Genomic DNA, 10,999 nt, shown 5'->3' with positions numbered 1-10,999 from the left:
GGGGGGGATGGCACAGAAATGGGGAGTTATTGCTTAAGGGGCTCCGAGTTTCTGTTCAGGAAATGAAAAACATTTGAAGACGGTTAGTGGTGATGGTTACGCAACACGGTGAATGTAACTAATGTGACTGAATTGTACACACTGCAGAATGGTTACAGTGGCGAGGGTTCTGATCCGTGGATGTATACATATTGTTGTTGTGTGCCGTCGAGTTGATTCTGACTCACGGTGACCCCTCGTGGTACAGAGTGGAACTGCCTCCTAGGGTTTTCTAGGCTATAATCTTTATGGGAGCAGATCACTAGGTCTTTCGCCTGAGGAGCCGCTGGGTGGATTTGAACCTCCAACCTTTCGGTTAGCAGCCTAGTGCTTAACTGTTGCGCCACCAGGGCTCCTAATCCCATTTTCGTGGTGTCTTTATAAGAGACGGGGCTCTGGTGGCACAGTAGTTAAGAGCTCGGCTGCTAACCAAAAGGTGGGCAGTTGGAATCCACCAGCCGCTCCTTGGAAATCCTATGGGGCAGTTCAGCTCTGTCCTCTAGGATCGCTATGAGTCGGAATCGACTCGACAGAAATGGGTTCATAAGGGACAGAAGAGGAGACAGAGACACAGACCATGTGAAGACGGAGCAGACATTGGGGTGATGCGCCCACAAGCCCAGGAACGCCTGGGGCCACCAGGAGCTGCAAGAGACCAGGAGGGATCCTCCCCCCGAGTCTCCCGAGGGAGCGCGGCCCTGCCCACACCTTGGTCTCAGACTTCTGGTCTCCAGAACTGAGCGAGCGAGAGTAAACGGGGGCTGTTTTCAGCTCCGCAGCGCGCGGCGTTTCGTCGCGGCTGTCCCACGACCCTCTTTCACGTGGTTTTGCCTGTGCTCCTTTAAAAGGGTTTTAACGTTGACAGCTAATATATGTTCATCTAAAAGACACAAACCAGTCCCGACACGCCGTGAACACTGCTGTTCCAAACTACAGCTGCCTCGGGAGGGGTTTGGGACGGGGAGGCATTGCTTGGGGGACACCGAGCTTCTGTTAAGAGTGATGGAAACACTTGGAAACAGTGGTGACGATCGTGCAACGTGATCCATGTAATTAATGTCACTGAATCGAACTTGGGAAAAGCGTTGAAGTGACAATCACAAGTATGATACTTAAAATGTCTTAAATGTAACGCATTAAGAACTCGAAGCAACTGTCCACATACACAGAAAGAATACAACTGCTATGTCATTGCTTTTAAAGTATCCAGTGAACTCTAAATACATGGTTTTAGGTACCCCATCATCCTTTTGGAGCCCTGGTGGCACAGTGCTTAAGAGCTCAGGGTGTTAACGAAAAGGTCAGCACTTCGAATCCACCAGCTGCTCCTTGGAAACCCTGTGGGGCAGTTCTACTCCGTCCTATAGGGTCTCTAGGAGTCGGAATTGACTCGATGGGAAAAGGGTATTATCCATTTAAATAACACGAAGGCATTCTTTTGACAGATTTGGGAATTTTACACGATTCTTTCTCTCCTTGAACTTGCTATTATTCTCATTTTTCTCGCTGGTTCTAGTCTTTGTGTGACGTGTGTACGTATCTGAAAGTGTTTCCTTGCTCACCCTCTCAGACTCATGGATGACACACCTGCATGGTCAGAGAGGGAGCTGTGGAGCCTGAATGAGGGGAGACCCCACCCCACAGATCCACAGTCAGAGGAGGGGCGTGGAGGGAGAGGAGGAGGAGACCACACCCCACAAATGCATAGAGCGGGGAGGAGGCATGGAGCCTGAATGAGGGGAGACCCCACCCCACAGATCCACAGTCAGAGGAGGGGCGTGGAGGGAGAGGAGGAGGAGACCACACCCCACAAATGCACAGAGCGGGGAGGAGGCATGGAGCCTGAATGAGGGGAGACCCCACCCCACAAATGCACAGAGGAAGAGCTGTGGAGCCTGAAGGAGGGGAGACCACAACCCACAAATGCACAGTCAGAGGAGGGGCCGTGGAGCTGGGGGTTGTAGGGGGGACCCTGAGCTGGCCACAGGGGAGTGGCAAGGAAGCGGCAGGGTGGAGATGCAGCTGGTAGCCAAGTGAGGGTCTCGGTGGGATGCGGGCCAGGTTGGTGCACACGAAGCTGCAGGACATCCGCCTCAGGGCCAGGCTTGGGGAGGGGGGATGTCCTCGTCCTCCCTGGACAGGTCCTGCAACTCCAGGAGGGACACGGAGAGCCCCAGCCCTCACCTCACCCTGCCAAGGCCCCAGCCTCTGTCCCCATCTCCTGCTCCCCAGGAAGAACCCAGCACGAGCCACAGGGCTGCTGTCTGTCCCCCCCGTCTGAGGACAAATATTCTGTTATGGAAGTCTGACACTCTGAGCAAAATGAAAACCGATTTCAGTGGGAAAGAGGATCTGGGCTGATTTGTGAGCTGGGCTTGAGCCACCCAGCTCCCTGAGTGGGGGTTTTTCTCTTGGGCAGGTCCAGGTGGGGTAGACACTGCTTGTGGGGCAGTGCAATTGCCCAGCCCGGGAGCCCCACGCCATCCCAAACTCCAGACCACTGAGGGGGCGTGGAGCCCAGGATGGGTGCAGACCCCGCTCTGGCCACAGGGTGTGGTGAGGAGCTGGGGGGCGTTGGCAGGTGCCTCAGGTGCACAGGGGAGAGTTCCGAGCTTTTATCTCCCCGAGCAGCTGTCTCCTGGGCTCCCTTGTTGTCACAGCAATGCAGACCGGGTGTATCACAAACATCTGACCCTTGCGCTAAGGATTGTCTTCAGGCATTTGCAAGAACCGGGGATAAGGCCCTACACACAAGGACGCCCTGCCCCCAGCTGCGGAGACGGGTGCGCCCGGCCCCACGTGCTGAAACCTCCATGGCCGATCATTTGCATTGCTGTTCAGAAGTGGCAGTGGGGTGTTTATTTAGAGACAAGCCGTGAACCCTGGAGGAAGTTCCCGCCTACGGGGGGTTGGGGGGGGAGGCAACGGCAAGCCTGGGGCGGGGTGGGGGGGAAGGGGGAGAGGGCGTTCGGAAATGTCGGGCTCTGCTTCCTGTGCGTGGGACTCAGACCTGCAGGGTGGCCCCCAAGATGGTGTTTAGGGCCCAGGATGAGGAAGTTGGAGACGGGACATCACAAGAGTGCTTTTCTCTCTTTTTTAAAAAATTGAGGTGAAATTCACATATGGTAAAATTCACCATTTTACAGTGCACAATTCAGCGGCCTTGAGTACATTCACCACCACCTCTGTCTAGTTCCAGAACATTCTCATCACCCCAAAAGGAGACCCAGTACCCATTAGCACTCACTCCCCCCTCCCCCAGCCCCTGGCAACCACCCATCTGCTTTCTGTCTCTATGGATTTGTCTGTTCCGGACATTTTATAGCAATGGAGTCAGACAATATGTGGCCTTGTCTGCCTGATGTATTTCACCGAGCATATAGTTTTCAAGGCGCATCCACATTGTAACATGTATCAGGATTTCATTTCTCTTTATGGCTGAGTGGCGAAGGGGTTAAGAGCCACAGCTGCTAAGCAAAAGGTCGGCAGTTCGAATCCACCAGTCACTCCTTGGAAACCCTCTGGGGCAGTTCTACTCTGTCCTATAGGGTCGCTATGTACAATCAAAAGTACAGTCAGAATGCTCCTTGGAAGGGAGAATGGTGAGACTTTGTCTCACATACTTTGGACAAGAAATCAAACGACACATTGCATTGGGCAAATCGGCTGCAAGATCTTTCTTTAAAGTGTTAAAAAGCAAAGAAGTCACCTTGAGGATTAAGGTGCACTTGACCCAAGCCATGGTGTTTTCAATCGCCTCATCTGCATGCGAAAGCTGGACCATGAGTAAGGAAGACGGAAGAAGAATTGACACCTTTGAATTGTGGTGTTGGCGAAAAACATGGTCTGCCAGAAGAATGAACAAATCTGTCTTGGAAGAAGTACAACCAGAATGTTCTGTAGAAGCAAGGCTGGCTAGACTACGTCTTACATACTTTGGACATGTTACCAGGACGGATCAGTCCCTGGAGAAGGACATCATGCTTGGTAAAGTAGAGGGTCAGCGAAGAAGAGGAAGCTCTCCAACAAGATGGATTGACATAGTGCGTGTACCAATGGGCTCAAGCATAACAACGATTGTGAGGACGGCGCAGGACTGGGCAGTGTTTCATTCTGTTGTCCACGGGGTCGCTATGAGTCGGAACCAACTCGACTGCACCAATCAACAACAACAACATGAGTGGAAGTCAACTTGATGGCAGTGGGTTTGGCTCTTTTTTGGTTTCAGAATCCTGTTGCATGTACGGACCACGTTGCACCATGCAGCCATTGTGAAGTGGCGTTGAGCACATTCACCATGTTGTACAATCACCACCTCTGTGTACAACATTCTCATCACCCCCAAAGGAAACCCTGTGTCCATAGCACCCACCCCCAATTCCTCCTTATCCCAGCCCCTCACAACCATCAATCTGATTTCTGCTCTATAGATTTGCTTTTTCTGCACGTTTCATATAAATCAAATCACACATGGTTACTCTTTTTTTTTTTTTTTAATTGGAGTAACATTCTCATAAAATCTACCATTTTAGAGTGTAGGATTCAGTGGCATTAATACATCCACAATGTTGTAAACTACTGGCTCTATCTAGATCCAGAACATTCTCGTCACTCAGAAAGGAAACTCCTTATCCATTAGCACTCAGCCCCCATTTCCCAGTCTCAAGCCCTAGGCAACCACTAATCCACTTTCTGTCTCTCTGGATTGGCCTGTCCTGGACATTTCTTACGAGTGGGATAGTAACACATGGTTGATATTGGGGAATCCCTGATGGAACCAGACCCTCCGCTGAGCAGCTGGCCCCTAAGAGACCCCTGACCTCCCTGAGCTTCAGTTTCCTTATCTTTAACATGCAATGTTCCCATCCTGAGTGCTGCAAACAAGGCATAGGTTGCAGAAATGCTCCCAGCCCAGGAGCTGCCAGGAGGTGCCGGAACGCCTCGGGCAGGCAACTTCCTGGGGCTGAATACACCTACCTCCCGCATGGGACCACCCACGCGCCCCACTGGCACACCAAGTCTTTCAATCGCCTTAAAGAACATCTTTCAGACATCTTTAAATGTGCAAGGGAAGCTATGAGGATCAGGGAATCCCGACGGTACTCGTCTTTGGATTAGAAGGAGCGTGGTGACATGTGAGAGCCAGGAGAGCCTAGCGGATGTTGGTCAGCACACCAGGGCTCACAGGAGGAGGGGCCTTGGGAGGTGGTGGCCATGGTCCACAGCATCCAGGGATGGTGTAGGCTACTGTTCATACAGAAGAGATGAGGCAGGCAGGCAGCCTGGTGCTGGGGTTATGCAAGAAGGCTCCAAAAGCCTGCCTATCATCCATCCATCTATCTGTCCATCTGTCCATCCATCCATTCGCCGACCCATCATCCATCCATCCATCCTTCTGTCCGTCCGTCTGTCCATCCATCCATCCATCCATCCATCATCCATCCATCCATCAATCTATCCATCATCCATCCATCATAAATCTATCATGTATTATCTGTTTGTCTGTCTATCAATATATCTGTCTATCTATCCGTTATCAATCTATCTGTCTATATCTATCTGTCCATCTATCTATCATCTATCCACCTACCCACCCACCCATCCATCTATTGCAGTGATTCTCAACCAGGGCTGATTCTGCCCCTCCAGGGAACACTGGTCATGTCTGGAGACGTGTTTGGCTGTCACAGCTGGGGTGGAGGGAGCTGCTGGCATCTGGTGGGTGCAGACCAGGGATGCTGCTTCCCACCCTACAGGGCACAGGATAGTCCCCACCACGGAATGATCCAGCCCCAAGTATCCATAGTGCTGAGGCTCAGAAACCCTGTGTCTCAGCATGAGACACCAGAAGCCAAACACCTGGATTCAAATCCCCACTCAGACTGTGACCAGCTCGGCATGCTTAGGTGAGTGCCTTTGCTCTTTAGCCTCAGTTTCCCCACCCGTCAAGTAGGGACATCCACTGCATGGCTAGGTTTGAATCAGACAATCACACGTAGGGTGCAGATCCACGTACATAGGTGTGCACCAGGAATGTGGGCTCACAGCATCGATTCCAACAAACCCTTCTACTCGGGACATCATACAGACGAGGAATCCGAGACCAGGGCCGTGCGAACTTCTTGCCCGTGATGGTGCAGCCTAGTGGAGTCAGCTCTGAACTCCGGACCCAATCTACCCCTTCTACCAGTTGCCATCAATTCCACCCCGACTCATGGCGACCGCACGTGTGTCCGAGTAGAACCGCACTCCATAGGGTTTTCAGTGACTGATTTTTCGGAAGTAGGTTGCCAGGCCTTTCTTCCAAGGAGCCTCTGGGTGGACTCGAAATTCCAACCTTTCGGTTAGTCGCCGAGTGCGTTAACCGTTTGCAACACCCAGGGACTCCTAAACCAGTTGCCATCAAGTCGACTGACTCATGGCGCCCCCATGTGTGTCAGAGTAGAACTGTACTCCTTAGGGTTTTCAACGGCTGAGTTTTTGGAAGGAAATCGCCAGGCCTTTCTTCCGAGGCACCTCTGGGTGGACTGGAACCTCCAATCTTTCGGTTAGCAGCCGAGTGTGTTCCCCGTTTGTGCCACCAGGGACAGCTCCGCCCCTCCACCATCCTGTACTTCTGTCCGGAGCAGAACGGCAGGCACAGAAGTGGGGTGGGGGCTGAGGGGCTGAGGGTGGGGGAAGCAGGGTGCCCCGTTGTGGCCCCAGCCCCTTTAGATAGAAGCCTGCACAGTGGCTGGCTTCCCTCCTGCCCTAACAGAATCAAGACCTTGCTTCTGTCTGTCTGTCTGTCTGGGAGTGTGGATGCCGCTGCACGGCCTGCTTGTTCCTAGTGTTCAGCCTCACCCACCTGGACCCCCGGGAGCCCAGGGATGACCCCTCTTGGCGTTGCTCTGCAGGGTCACCTGTGCCCCAGTGTTCCTTGGCTCTGGGGTGGGGCAGGGAGGGTCGCCGGCAGGCACGGGCCATCTCTCCGTGGCCCAGGACAATCCTCTTCCCTGATGTAGGGGCCGGAGAGGGTTCAGGCTCCACCTCCACCCCACCCAATGTCTCTGGGGACAGAAAGGGGATGTCGGGGGGAGGGTGGGCGTCCGACCTGCCCTTGCTGCCCTGGAGGTCATGTCCAGCCAGGGCCCAGATAGAAGGGTGAGGGGTAATGGTGGCATCCCTGGGGGATGGGGGGCTCACCTGTCCCTTTACCTGTCCACCCAGAGGCGTCCCAGATGGTAGTTGTTGATGTTATCCACCCTCACAGGCTGACCTACTACTAACCCATCACTTAAGGAGTTCTTGGGTAACACTCGGAGCCCTGGCGGTCGGCAGTTTGAATCCACCAGCTGCTCCTTGGAAACCCTCTGGGGGAGTTCTTCTCTGTCCTATAGGATCCTATGAGTTGGAACTGGCTCGACGGCAATAGGTTTGGTTTTGATTTGGGAAGCACTTGGCTGCTAATTGAAAGGTTGGAGGTTCGAGTCCACCCAGAGGTACCTCAGAAGAAAAGCCTGGTGATCTCCTTCCAAAAAAAATCAGCCAATGAAAACCATATGGAGCACAGTTGTACTCTGACACACTTGAGGTCGCCGTGAGCTGGGGCGCCAACTGTCTGGAGTTCCTGGGTGGTGCAGTTAATACACTTGGCTGCTAACAGAATGGTCAGAGGTTCAAATCCACCCAGAAGTGCCTTGGAAGAAAGGCCTGGCCATCTCCTTCTGAAAAATTAGCCATTGAAAACCCTACAGAGCACAGTTCTATTCTGACACACTTGGGGTCGCCATGAGTCGGGGTTGACTCCATGGCAACTAACAAGAATAGCAACCCATCCTTTCCTCCCCGTTCCCTAAGAGAAACACAAAACTCAGGTCTGCTTGGGGGTGGTCCTTGGGATTCCTGGGGTGCAGCGGGTGTCACCTGTCTGCCCAGAGGTACCCTCTGGTAGTGGTTGTTGACACTACCTGCTCGCATGGGCCAACCAGAAGGCTGGCAGTTGGAATCCACCAGCTCCTCCTTGGAAACCCTCTGGGGGCAGTTCTACCCTGTCCTATAGGGTCGCTATGAGTCAGAATCGAGTCAACAGCCAACACATTTGGTTTTGGTTTTTCATAAGCCAACCCACTACTAAGTCATCCTTTCTGCCCCTGGTCCCTGAGATCAAAACGCGGAACTCAGGTCTGGGTGGACAGTGTCCTAGGGATTCCCAGGGTGGACCCAGCTCTGCCCAGGGCCTTTGAGAGGTTCAGTTTGTCCCTCTGTCTGTCCTTTTTCCCTCCGTCCGTTAGTGTGGATCGACTTCCCGGTAGGGATACTGCAGAAGACACTAGAAAGAACAACAGCACACTTTCCAGACACGGTCTTGGTGGCCACCCACGTCTTTGTTCTGACTTCTGGTGTCTATTGCTCTTCTTGGTGGAGGACACCAGGATTCTGGCACAACAAGCTAGGAGCTACTCCTCTCTTTCCAAACCTCCGTAACCTGTCTGCGTCTCTATCGGGCAAAGCTCAGATGAAAACACCACGTTTCCAAACTGGAAAACTTTGTAAAAGAAAACATATCCCAACGGCTGCCCATGCTTGTCCAATTAAATGGGGAGAAAGTGCATCAAAGCCACGCTGGTCCGCTTCACCTTGGGCCCACCAGGAATACGGGGCTTCCGGCAAGGCAAGCGTTTGGACGGAATTCACCGGTTTCCTGGCTTCACCTCCCTGCCAGCCCTCAGCGTGTTTGAAGTCCTGACACTGATCCGACATGTCTAACAAACAGACAAACGCAAGAAAGCCCCCTCTGCGATTTAGGAACAGAAACACACGTGCCTGCGGCTCTGCTTCAGCTAGTGCGACCCGGTCCTGGTAGACGCCTGGCGTTTGCACCCTGGAGCTCTGAGCTGGCACCCTGTTCTGCGGGGCTCAGCACATCCCAAGACCCTCCCGGGGCAGACTGGAAAATACAGCACGGCCTAGGAGCCCTGGTGGCGCAATGGTTAAGCACTTGGCTGCTAACCAAAAGGTTGGCTGTTCGAAATCACCCAGTGGCTCTGCAGGAGAAAGACCCGGCAATCTGTTGCAGTTAAGATTACAGCCTAGGAAACCCTGTGGGGTAGTTCTGCTCTGTCACATGGGGTTGCTATGAGTTGGAATTGATCTGATGGCACACAAGAACAACAAGAATGACAGCAGGCTTCTAAGGGAACCAGTGCAGTGATGCACGTGGAGGTCTGCCTGCTGCCCTTATGTCCCATGCCCCCGTCTCAGCCCCTGTCCCTCTGGGGTTGGCCCCTGGGACACGCATTGTCCTGCACAGATTTAAAGACGGCATGTTCTTCAGCTGGGACTCGGGGACGTGTCCCTGCTAGGTGGCTCTGCACGGCCTTCCTTACGGTTCTGCCTGCCCCTGGTCCTCATTTTCCACCATCCCACACGCTCATTCCATGCACACCTGGCACAACGCCCACAAGGACAGGGAGCCCGCTCACCTGTAGCAGCAGCTGAGGTGGCGGCTTTGAGAGCCCTAGGGCCATGGGCTCGGGAGCGTGTCTGACGGCTGCCTCCTCCCTGGAGCACGAGAGCAGCAGTTCTGCACGCCCAGGAGGTGCGCCTGCCTCGGGATCACCCCGGTCAGCAAACGGTCCTGTCCCAAGGAGCGCTAAGCCTCTGTAGCAGGTTGCAAAGGTGGCATCACGCCCGCTGGCTCGAGGCCTCCCAACGCACCTTCAGCGTCTTCCTCGAGGAGCAGCAACTGCCGCGGAGACCAGCTGAGGTGCGGAGGAAGCCTGTGGCGCATTTCCTATGTGACTCTGCACTTGCTCTCTGCAGGCACTGGGGCGCAGCGGGGCCCTGTCACTGTCCCCTGGCACCCTGCCCGGGCTGGGCCGCTCCCCCAGCCCGCGACCCCCGAGAGGCGTTTCGGAAGGACGTGGTGGGACTCGCTGTGCCCACGCAGGCTTTCTGCCTAAAAAGCACCTCTGGGGCTGGGGACTGGGAGGACCCTCGTCCTGATTCTGCAGCGCTGGATGGAGGAGCTGAAGCACATTCCCAGACAGAAGGGATTCCTGGTTTGTTTGTTTCAGACATACATACATATAAAATCCTAACAGAACACGTTTCCTTTTACATTCTAAAAGCGGCTCACGGAGCGACTTGTCTCAGTGTGGGGCCACAGCGCGACAGGCACAGACCGTGGGCACATCGGTCTGTACCGGAGAGCTGCACTGGATGACACAAGACTTCAGTCCCCCGGCTGGGGCGTGGGTGCTGTGTGTGTATACGGTGTGTGTGGACACCACATACCATACACACACACCGTATACACACACGACACACACACACACACACCCCGCACGCTCACACACACACCATATACACAGTACACACACAACGTGTCAGGGACATGGACTCAGCGCCCCCCGTAGGCGTCAAAGATGTCTGCAGGCCCCAAAGGTTAAACTTGCTTCTGTGCAGGTCAGCTGAGTTTCGACAGATGTAAAGAACCCAGTGAGAGTTGTTTGGGACAGATTCTCAGACTGGGCAAGGGAACAGGATGTCCCAGTGTCCCAAGGGAGCTGAGGCCTTGATGTTGACAGAGTAACAAAAGCTAGCAAGTCTCAGAGGAAAGGAAGGACTGAAACAGAAAGGCAGATCACCCCAAGGGCTGCCCTGGGAAAGTGGCCGCACATGGCCAGGGAGACCCTTGGAAAATTGACTGTAAGTCTGCAGATTCCTGTCTCTGGGCTACGGCTCCCTCAAGATGCCAACCGAAGGGACCAGATGGTGGTGGCCTGTGGATGTGGCTTGGCGGAGTGAGGTGGGAGATGGACGTCTGTCCTGGTGGTCAGTGTCCTCACACTGGACAGAGGAGACACAGAGTCAGGTGGGAGACGGACGTCCGTCCTGGTGGTCAGTGTCGTCACATAGGACAGAGGAGACACAGAGTCAGTGGGGGAGACGGACGTCTGTCCTGGTGGTCAGTGTC

At 54.0% G+C, this 10,999-nt stretch overlaps 1 protein-coding gene across 1 annotated transcript in view; it reads right to left on the bottom strand.

Moving 5' to 3' along the window:
• The window catches only part of P2RY8 (P2Y receptor family member 8), a 49,409-nt gene extending 38,488 nt beyond the window's left edge, over positions 1-10,921 (bottom strand). Inside the window, exon 1 of the mRNA XM_023739466.1 lies at positions 9,504-10,921. The gene's annotated coding sequence lies outside the window, so the exon portion shown is untranslated. The remainder of the gene's footprint in view (positions 1-9,503) is intronic.
• Positions 10,922-10,999: the final 78 nt, after the last annotated feature.

Source organism: Trichechus manatus, unplaced genomic scaffold (genome assembly GCF_000243295.1).
Source record: "Trichechus manatus latirostris isolate Lorelei unplaced genomic scaffold, TriManLat1.0 scaffold00134, whole genome shotgun sequence".
In the NCBI taxonomy this organism is placed as follows: domain Eukaryota; kingdom Metazoa; phylum Chordata; class Mammalia; order Sirenia; family Trichechidae; genus Trichechus; species Trichechus manatus.
This window is presented reverse-complemented; position numbering and strand designations above follow the sequence as displayed.